Genomic DNA, 10,459 nt, shown 5'->3' with positions numbered 1-10,459 from the left:
TAAGCTGTTTTTGAGTTCCATCGCAGACAAGGAGGTCCTCTAAATTTCGATCAAAGGGCGATAACTTGCGACCGGAAGTGAATTTTTCAAAATGGAATTGCCAGTACAAACTTCAGATAGAAACACATAAAGTCTGAAAATTTGAGCTGAATCGATCCAGTCATCTCTGAGAAATCCTCTGCACAAAATCGGTAAGGAAAAAAATAGTCAGAAAAGTGAAAAAGAAGCAAAATAGAATAAAAGAAGGGTCTTCCGTTGAAACGGAAGACCCTAATAAAAATAGTGGAAAAGAAACCTAAGAAAAACAAGAAGGTCTTCCGCTGAAGACGAAAGACCTTAATAATCTTTACCATCAGAATCAGTAGAAGATTTTCCGTTGGAAACGGAAGACCTTAACTAGTGCTTATTGTAACGGAGACCGTTACATATGTTCCCCAAACGTTTCCCTAATCCCTTTTTGTACTTCATTCCTGTAAGACATTTTATAAAATATGATCAGTATAGAAGGATTCCATCAACGTATAATAAAAGCTACAATAAAATCAACTGTATTTCATTTAACGCATTGTAAGTGCACGCACGTGCATGTACATGGCTACATTCCATCCGTGTTTGTCTGTCGGCGTCCGTCGTTCGTCGTCCGTCGTGTGTTAACATTTTAACATTTTCAGCTTCTTCTCTGAAACTGCTCAACCAATTTCAACCAAATTTTGTATACAGCATCTATGGGTGAAGGGGAACAGAAATTGTGAATTTCATGGTCCCCGCCCCCCTGGGGCCTGAGGGGTGAAAAAATTTTTGCAATCTTTAAAAATCTTCTTCTTTACTCCTGGACATCGAGCAGGCAAACTGTTGGCATGAATGTAATGAGCATTGAGTCTTCTACCAAAATTGTGAAATTCATAGCCCCAGGGTCAGGGGTTTTTGTGCTAGGGCGGAGCTATATAGAATATATAGTGAAAATGCATTATTTCTTTGAAAATCTTCTTTTCTGCTCTTGGGTATTAAGTAAACTAAGTACATAGTAATGTTGAGCAAGAGTGCCTCTACCAAAATTGTGAATTTTATGGCCCCAGGGTCAGGGGTTCTGGTGTTAGGGCGGGGCTCTATTGATCATTTAGTGAAAATGCATTTATTCTTTGAAAATCTTCTTCTCTGCCCCCTGGTAATAATTGAACTAACTAAACACATAGTTATGTTGAGCAAGAGTGCTTCTTCCAAAATTGTGAATTTTATGGCCCCAGGGTCAGGGGTTCTGGTGTTAGGGCGGGGCTCTATCGATATTGATTACATAGTGAAAATACATTAAATCTTTGAAAATCTTTTCTTTGCTCCTGGCTTTTATGCCAATGATCCAAGTATATATATTTATGATGAAGAAAGCTGCATCTAGCAAAATGATTATTTTTTTATGCCCCCTGGTCGGGGGGGGGGGGGGGGGGGGGTCATAGTCTGAAAATAAATTAATGCTTTGAAATCTGCTCTTTTAGTATTAATCAACCATTTTATTATAAAATTTGCGAAATTTTGAAATATGTTGCCCCAGGTTCAGTGGTTCCTTTGGGATGAGGTGCACAACTGGTTATAAAGTGGAAGTGCATTTTATCTTTGTTACTTTGATCTACATCTGGGTATTAGGTAAATAGAGTAAGCATGCTAAGTTCATAATTATGATGAGCAATGGTGCCTCTTTCAAAATTGTGAATTGTGAATTATATGGCCTCTGGTTTAAAACACGAACAAATTTTAATTGTTTGAAAGTAGTTGCACGATACTCAGGTGACCTATAAGGCCCGTGGGCCTCTTGTCCTGATTTCAAATGAAAGATCTTGTGACTTCAAAGACTTGTTGTTCAACACTTATTTACAGATTCCTTTTCATTGTGGAGATATGCTGAATGGAAATATTTAGGGGCTACCCCTCCAAGTCCTTAATGGGGCCGTTTTACAAAAATTTGAAGTATACATATTGTTTAAAACATTTTTCTGACCATCTTTTGTTCAATGTTGTTTATCAAAATATTCGTCCTTTTAATTTTCTCGTAAGTTTTCTCTTTATACAAAACCTGAACCTTGGTTGGTACGTTTTCCTGTACAGCAACTTTTACTTATTTATTTGAGGCCATTAACTACAACTTTTAGAGTAGCTTCTAAAGATGAGAATTTGTTCTTGTGTGGATACTTCCAATTGGCTTCGTTTCTCAATGTCAGCCATCTTCAGTGTGTTTAATCAAAGAAAATCTTATGGTAATCTTTCTAAACAAACTCTGTTTACAACAATACAGATTGTTCCGCTTTATATGAAAGGGTAGTGACACAAACCATATGCTTATACCTGTCAGGCACCTGATTCACGCCTTACTTTAAGCTGCAAAAATGTAGCCTTCTCCGATTTTTGGGGGGGGGGGGGGGGGGGCTACAACTCCTTAGGATCTCCGTCATGCTGCAATGCGGCAGTGAATCACTCCCGCACGGATTTCGTCTCAAATCATCAGTAAACGGCTATTTTATTAACATCTTTTACCTGAACTCCAAAAAAGCAATTATGCAAGACATAAGATAAATCGATCCCCCCCCAAAAAATCACAACGACCCATATATCGGTTATTTTTCGTGTATTTTAACATCACAACTTGAATTTATCCTCCATGTTTACTGACCTTGATAGATTTTATTTTGAGACAGCCAATGAAAATTTAGTTTCTACAAGAGCGGATCTTTTAGGAATCCCTTATTTTAAGCATACATATCGCTGTTTTCGTAAAATTGACACTTGAAATGGTTTAATTTATAGATATTTTTGTGATACATTTAAGCACAGTCGTCTACAAGGTTAGCTTTTTAAAAAAAAGCTGAGGGTCAGCCACTGGAATACAGAAAGTTTCTCTCTTGTTTTGTAATGGTTTATGATTTGATCTATATATCATGTTGTGTTCCTTAAATGTAATAAATGCCATTGTAAGAAAGTTAATTATTTTTTTAATGCTGCACATTATAAATAATAAAGCATAGAATAAATTTTAGTCTGCATCGTGATCATTACAATGATCTACAATAATTATATAAATTCTCTTCGGCTCAGACATCAGAGAAAGTTCATCTCATACCGGTAAATGAACAATTAAAAGCCACCATGGCATATAAGATCACGTTAAATTCTATAAAAATGATATAGATTACGATGAATAAAGGGAAGGTAGACTTTGTGTTAGATTGTTTTTAAATATTATCAAATAACAGTTTTCAGTTGTGCATTTCGAGGCAATGCATGATGTGGAAGAGGGGGGAGCATACTGCATATATATTTAACTCAATTTCGAAGTTTGAGCATCCATTTTAGTGTTATTAGGAAAGAAAAGAATTGCTTCCCAAACAGTAATGAACGCCACAGAAAACAATTCAAAATATGTTTATACATGCAGTACGTATACATAAAATGTCTTTGATGATGTACGTCTACCATCATAGCAAAACTATAGATTAAAATACTGGAATCCATCCTCCCCCTCTCCTTTCATTGGGGTGTGTGTGTGTGTTGACCCTGTCTATAAATCAGCACAGTTCTCTCAGCTATCGCATTTCCACTGCGGTCAATTTCTTAAATGTGGGCGCGGTTCACGTGCACAAGCGGACTTGCACGTCCATCACCATACTGTCTTACGCTGATCTTCTGATGTTTTCATAACTTCTAGGCCTATCATTAGAGTGAAAAAATTGATCGTTCATTTTTTCACTATTTTGGGACCTTTGTGGCAAGTGGATTGTTGTGTGAATTCCGACCCGTACATGTCTTATGCAAGGTATTGAATATTGATCGAGAGAGTCTTGCATCAGGCATCGAGAGGAATACACAATTTAAATCTTCGGCTTGCAATGGCGATTGAGGGAATGAATATACTTATTTTTCTGTTAGAAGCAATGAAATATTTTCATAGTATGATTTAAAAACTGACAAATATCCCATCTAGAAGCTGTACAGTCGTCATAAATTTTCTTCGAGAACGACGAAGAACAATGCAGTCTATAAATAGATCGAGATCGTGAGTGTGCGTGAAGAAGCACGCCCTCTGGTTGGAGAATTTGTGCAAATCTTTTTTCCCAGATATCCGATTAACGCAAGCGCACTTGCAGTTTCATCCTAACGTAACTAGTCAGCCCGGGGGCTGACTAATAACCATCGACATTTGCTTTATTAAGTTGTTCTAATTTTCAAGTGAAAGTCTCAGTACGTCACGCGTGAACTGTCATGGCTGCTTCTGGTAAACACGCAGATATATTTTACATGGTTTACGAATTTAGCGGGCTATGTTGTTAACATTAAATAAAAATTCCGTCTTCTAAGAAGTAAGTTAAATGTAAAAATAATTAATTTTGCCTTCAATCGCCCGTATTTAAAAAATATTTTTGCACCATTACGGAGATGCGATGGACAAGCCTAGTATTCCGACGGTCCGATAGTCCGACAACCCAGTAGTCCGACGGTCCGATAGTCCGACATCCCAGTAGTCCGACGGTCCGATAGTCCGACAACCCAGTAGTCCGACGGTCCGATAGTCCGACAGCCAAGTAGTTGGACGGTCCGATAGTCCGATGGTGCGGTAGTCCGAAATTTTTACCATCACCAATATTGTAAAGAGTTAAAATTAATCCTATCAGACATCATTTCAAGGAAATTACGAAAAACCACCAAACCGACAGGGTCTGATCATGTAAATAAATCAGACAGCTTCTTACAGAAGCTTTTAAAGCGTGAACCTAAAATCAGTTAAACCGAGCGTATTGCATGCACATGAAGTACAGGCAAATAATTAAATGACCTTTATCAAAGCAGGGAAGTATGGGGCACCGTTTTTTAATTTTTGAGGTATTTTTTTTTATATCAAAAAACCATTTTGTGATATGAGAAATTTGAGTGATTTTTTTTTATATCAAAAAATTCATTTTCTGATATAAAAAATCCTCGGGATTTATGATCTCAAAAAACGTAATTTTTGAATAAAAAATTCGAATTCCTGATATCAAAGAATTGATTTCTATGATGCGCCGTTTTTATATTTTTGAGGTTTTTTTCTGATATCCAAAAAAAAAAATCTTCATATCAATTAATTTGAATTCTTGATATAAAAAATATTTTTTGATATCAATAAATCAATTTCTGATATTAAAAAATTCGAATTCTTGATAACAAAAAAAATTTCTTAATGAAGGACGTGAAGATAACGAACAGTATTCAATCTCAATCTTAAACAATATACAAAATAAGTGCAGAGCAAACACGGACCTCCGAAACATCAGAGGTGGGATCAGGTGCCATGGAGGAGTAAGCATCCTCTGCTGATCGGTCACACCCGCCGTGTGCTCGTTGTCATGATCAGGAAATAACGTAAAAAGATCTGTCGTCTATTCAGTGTATAAATAATGGACTAACAATCTGTATGAAAAACATCAGTCAGCATTTGACTCAATGATAAATTGTATTTGCTGACAAGGTCATTGTATCGACCATAGAACTTACAAAATGATGACTTTAAACGAGACTGTTGATATTCTTGTTTCATCAACTTGCTTGTCAATAATTTACCTCGTTTAAGAAATTGTTCATACGTAGAGCATGCTCTTGCGTATCGAATCAACTGAGATAGATATACTCCGTTTGCAGTTGATGAAGGTATATTGTTATACCCTTATAAGTATCATTCTATATAGTTATTACTAATAAAAAGTCCAACAAAAGAACTGTTTATTACAACGGTCTAACAATTTCACTATTGACCGGTCTTACATAAGAATTGTTAGACCGCAACGTCACTCTTCTGTTATTTACGAGTTGATGGACATTTTCACCTTCAGGTCAACTCAGTTATGTAAGGCAAGTTGACGATAGAAAAGTTAATATCAGAAATTCAAATTTGTGATATCAAATGTTGACCTAATTTTTATACCCCCGACCAAAGAACACACCTCGTTTATTCAGTTCCTTCTACTGATGAAAAATTGTATCACATCTTTTTACAGGCGTTTTTAGAAACTCCACATAAATAAAAGCACACCTCGAACATATATATTGAAGACATATATATTGTCAATGTTTCTTTTTTGAAAGGAAATTTATTTTAAGTATACACAATAACATTTTCATTGACATGCCTTATTGTGTCGGTCCGACAAAAAAATAGTGCATTTTAAACCCCCGAAGAATGAAAGTGTATTTCGTCACTTCTCATATTCCTATATGTGCATATATGCCTTGTCGATTTTTAAAATTTTCAAACTAATTGCATAAGACATTGGTTAATTTTTCTGTGCCAAGTTCGTTGGGATTTATACAAATGGCACATTAGGCCTAACATAGAGATCGAACTACTTTTTCATATTCATACGCACCATGCTACTTTGCTTTGTAAACAAAAACACGCAAAATCGGCAGCACAACAGTGACTTCAAAAGAAATTGACGGGACTGTGGAGGCTTACTATATAGTGGAAATTTTTAGAAGGTACGTAAACATGGTAAATGTAAATACATGTAAATTTAAGTATAGTTGGACGTGTTGCCCTGAAATATAAACTTAGCCAGTAGTTTATCGATAGGACTTCGTATGGTACCGACCGAGTAAACATTAGCGCCACCTTGTTTTTGCGGCTTTAGGGGCCTGATTCTATATAAATTTTTCTTTGTGTTTTGTCCGCAAAAGTAGCTTCCATTGTGGTAATGAGGCAACTGCCTCACTAGAAATATTATTTCAAGTCTTTGAAAACACACAAAACAGCAGTCGTGCGACAGGACATGCCATTGAAATTTCAAAACAGCAGTCGTGCGACAAGACATGCCATTGAAATTTCGTCTAGATTTCCACTTTCTTGAGAGAATCGGTCATGTTTTAGTGAAAATCGAATGAATATTTTTCTGAATGCAATGATACGAAACGAAATTATCCAAGATAATATTTCTACTTGTTGTATCATACGAAAAATACGATTCCAACGAAGCATCTGTTGGAACGACACCATTTTTATTTTAGCCAGGAGCGGATCAAAATCCACCACACGCACCTGTTCATAATAAATCTGGAATAAGTTTTTTTTAATTGATTTATGTTTACTCATATCGCTTCAGAAAAATATAGACCACTTTTTTAATGTAACATAACAGGGTGAAAGTGTCTAATTTATTAATTTTCATTATAAAATTAAAAAAAAAATCGTAAATGGGAATATGTGAAAAAAAAACACATGTTCTGGATGACATGCGAGTACAAAGGCATCCTGTGTCATAAAACTGTGGAATTAACAATTTAAGATGTAAGAAAAAATAAAGATCAGATCGAGATTTTGATGATCTTAAAGATGATTATGTTGATGATGTCAAGGGCTCAAAAAAGAAAAAGACAAAATTTTCTGGAAAATATCAGGTTCAAAGAAAAATTGTCAAAGCAAGTCTCAGCTATTACTTGCATTGCAGCAGATATGCATCAAGCATGAAACAATTTCTCAGAAGATAGTAGAGGTAGACAGTGTACGTGTTGCTAATGCACTTGTAAGCATTTTGTATAAAGAAGTGGTTTGAATTCCTACAGACGATTGAATTCAAGTGATCTAAATTTATTGCTCTGGATAAGATGATGATTTACATTTAAGATGTCATAATAAATAAAATACTCTTCAAATCTTACATTTTACTTGCTATTTTATATGTTGTTTTAATTTAGAATTTAAAATTTGTTATTTTTCTAGAAGTATTAACCATAAGGGCCAGAGAGCATAATGGTTCCTGGAAGGATTTGTTTACAAAACCTTTTTCACTGCTTCTGGAGGTTTGTTGGTTAATTTCTCATTCCGGAGAAATTTAACTCCATCACTACCATGTTGGGGGTTCCCTAATGCCAGATAACATCTCCAGGAAAGCAAAGAGGTACTTTTAAAATGTCATAATAAATAAAATGCCCTTCAGATCTTCAATTGTACTTGTTATTTATATGTCGTTTTAATGATAATGTAAAATATTTTATTTTTCTAGAGGTATACACCACAAATGGCAGAGCATAAAGGATGGCTGGGAGATTTGATAAACTTACTGTTGTAGGAGAACAATTTCAAGCATTGATATATATTAGAAAATTGTGCTGTCAGTCTTTTGTATGACTTGGAGGACAAGCTTCCCCTTGAAAACTGGAACAAATGTGAAATGAAGAATGTGTATCTTCATATTGAGAACTTTTCCTTGTAAAATCACCTCTGGGAAAAAGTTTATTTCATATCAATTTATTGTGTTCATTATCTGGTCTAATTTTATATTTGTAATTGTTTTAAAATTGCATGGCGAAACACATTTTTGCTCACCTGAGTCAAAAGCTTAAATGAGTTTTTTGATCCGATTTCTTTGTTGTCTGTTGTGTTGTAAACTTGTTACAACTTAATTTTTGTTCAAATGATGCCCCTTCCCCCCTGGGAGCTTGAGACCATTTATAAAGTTAAACTTCTCAAAATGGAACTGATATCTTCTTTTTTTCAAGCCAAGACACTCAGGTGATGTACAAAGTATGTACTTTGAAGTGACATCAATTAGAAGCAATATCATTTTTAAACCGCAGTTTGATAGCAGAAATTTTATTTTCAAGAAAATGTTGGAGGCATATGTTTATTTATATCATATTAATTTCATGTTTGTGAATTTCAAAACCGATTTCAGCTACAATTTACATTGGAAAAAAATGCAGTTGTCCAACTTGTGTCTATTGTGTGTCATGAAAGAAAAATCTTACAGCTTATTGTGATATGCAACAAATATTTTACCGTGACCATGTGTTTTTGCAACAGTTGTAAAGTGTATATGCTCAAGAATATAATTATTAGTTTTCTCCTGTGTCCCAAATATAACTGTGTTAGTACTTTGATTTATGTAGCATTTATTTGTAAATCAGGGTCCTGTGTAAAACTTCTGATATTAAGATTACACACATTTTGCATTCTTAATGCTTGTTACACTTGTGAGAAAATTATGAACACAATTGTGACGGCGACTTTCTCTTTCTAAAAAAAAAATCATTTTCTTGTATTTTCCTGTATATTGTGCTTTTACACATTCAAACTGGAAGACTGCAATGTTAAAAAAATCTAATATGATAAGTATAACAATAGTAATTGTCAAATTGATAATGAAAAGTATTTTAGCTCACCTGAGCCGAAGGCTCAAGTGAGCTTTTCTGATCACATTTTGTCCGTCGTCCGTCCGTCTGTAAACTTTTCACATTTTCGACTTCTTCTCAAGAACCAATGGGCCAATTTTCACCAAACTTGGCACAAAGCATCCTTGGGTGATAGGAAGTTTTAAATTGTTGACATGAAGGGCCAAGTCCCCTTACAAGGGGAGATAATCAAGAAAAGACAAAAATAGGGTGGGGTAACTAAAAATCTTCTTATCAAGAACCACTGGGCAAGGAAAGCTGAAACTTATGTGGAAGCATCTTTGGGTAGTTAAGATATTTAATTGTTAAAATCATGACCCCCATGGGTAGGGCGGGGCCACAATAGAGAATCCAAGTTTTACATAGAAATATATAGAACAAAGCTTTAAATATCTTCTTCTCAAGAACCACTGGGCCAGGAAAGCTGAAACTTATGTGGAAGCATCCTTGGGTAATGTAGATATTAAATTGTTTAAAATCATGACCCCCGGGGGTAGGGCGGGGCCACAATAGGGAATCCAAGTTTTACATAGAAATATATAGAACAAAGCTTTAAAAATCTTCTTCTCAAGAATCACTGGGCCAGGAAAGCTGAAACTTATGTGGAAGCATCCTTGGGACTTGGGTAGTGTAGATATTAAATTGTTGAAATCATGACCCCCGGGGGTAGGGCGGGGCCTCAATAGGGAATCCAAATTTTACATAAAAATATATAGAACAAAGCTTTAAATATCTTCTTCTCAAGAACCACTGGGCCAGGAAAGCTGAAACTTATGTGGAAGCATCCTTGGGTAGTGTAGATATTAAATTGTTTAAAATCATGACCCCCGGGGGTAGGGCGGGGCCACAATAGGGAATCCAAGTTTTACATAGAAATATATAGAACAAAATTAAAAATCTTCTTCTCAAGAACCACTGAGTCTGGAAAGCTGAAACTTATGTGGAAGCATCCTTGGGTTGTGTAGATTCTAAATTTTAAAAATTTTAAAAATCATAAAAGGGAAGGGGGTAGTAGGCATCATAGGTAAAGAAAGAGAGGGAATCTGGTAAAGAACTGCATCACCGAAGTTACTCTGGTGAGCGATGTGGCCTATGGGCCTCTTGTTTTAACGAGATATTACTTTTGCTGTATCCACATTAAGGACATTCAGATACTGTTGTACCATGATACACTGTAGGTATGAAAGAGCGTTTCATTTCATTTGTTAAAATAGGGCACTAATACACAATAAATGTATAATTATAATGTAAAAAGAAATGCTTTCCTTATTATTTC

At 35.3% G+C, this 10,459-nt stretch overlaps 1 long non-coding RNA gene across 1 annotated transcript; it reads left to right on the top strand.

Annotated features, from left to right (window-relative positions):
- Positions 1 to 6,217: 6,217 nt before the first annotated feature.
- LOC134242908 (uncharacterized) lies at positions 6,218 to 8,525 on the top strand. The gene is made up of 3 exons (XR_009986942.1): positions 6,218 to 6,495; positions 7,733 to 7,910; positions 8,016 to 8,525. It is a non-coding gene; the product is annotated as an uncharacterized LOC134242908 (long non-coding RNA).
- The last annotated feature ends 1,934 nt before the right edge of the window (positions 8,526 to 10,459 follow it).

Source organism: Saccostrea cucullata, unplaced genomic scaffold, assembly GCF_032062105.1.
Source record: "Saccostrea cucullata isolate Sc308-1 unplaced genomic scaffold, CSIRO_AGI_Scuc_v1 ctg7999, whole genome shotgun sequence".
Lineage (NCBI taxonomy): Eukaryota > Metazoa > Mollusca > Bivalvia > Ostreida > Ostreidae > Saccostrea > Saccostrea cuccullata.
Note: the sequence above shows the minus strand (reverse complement) of the source record. Positions and strands in the feature narration are given on the sequence as shown.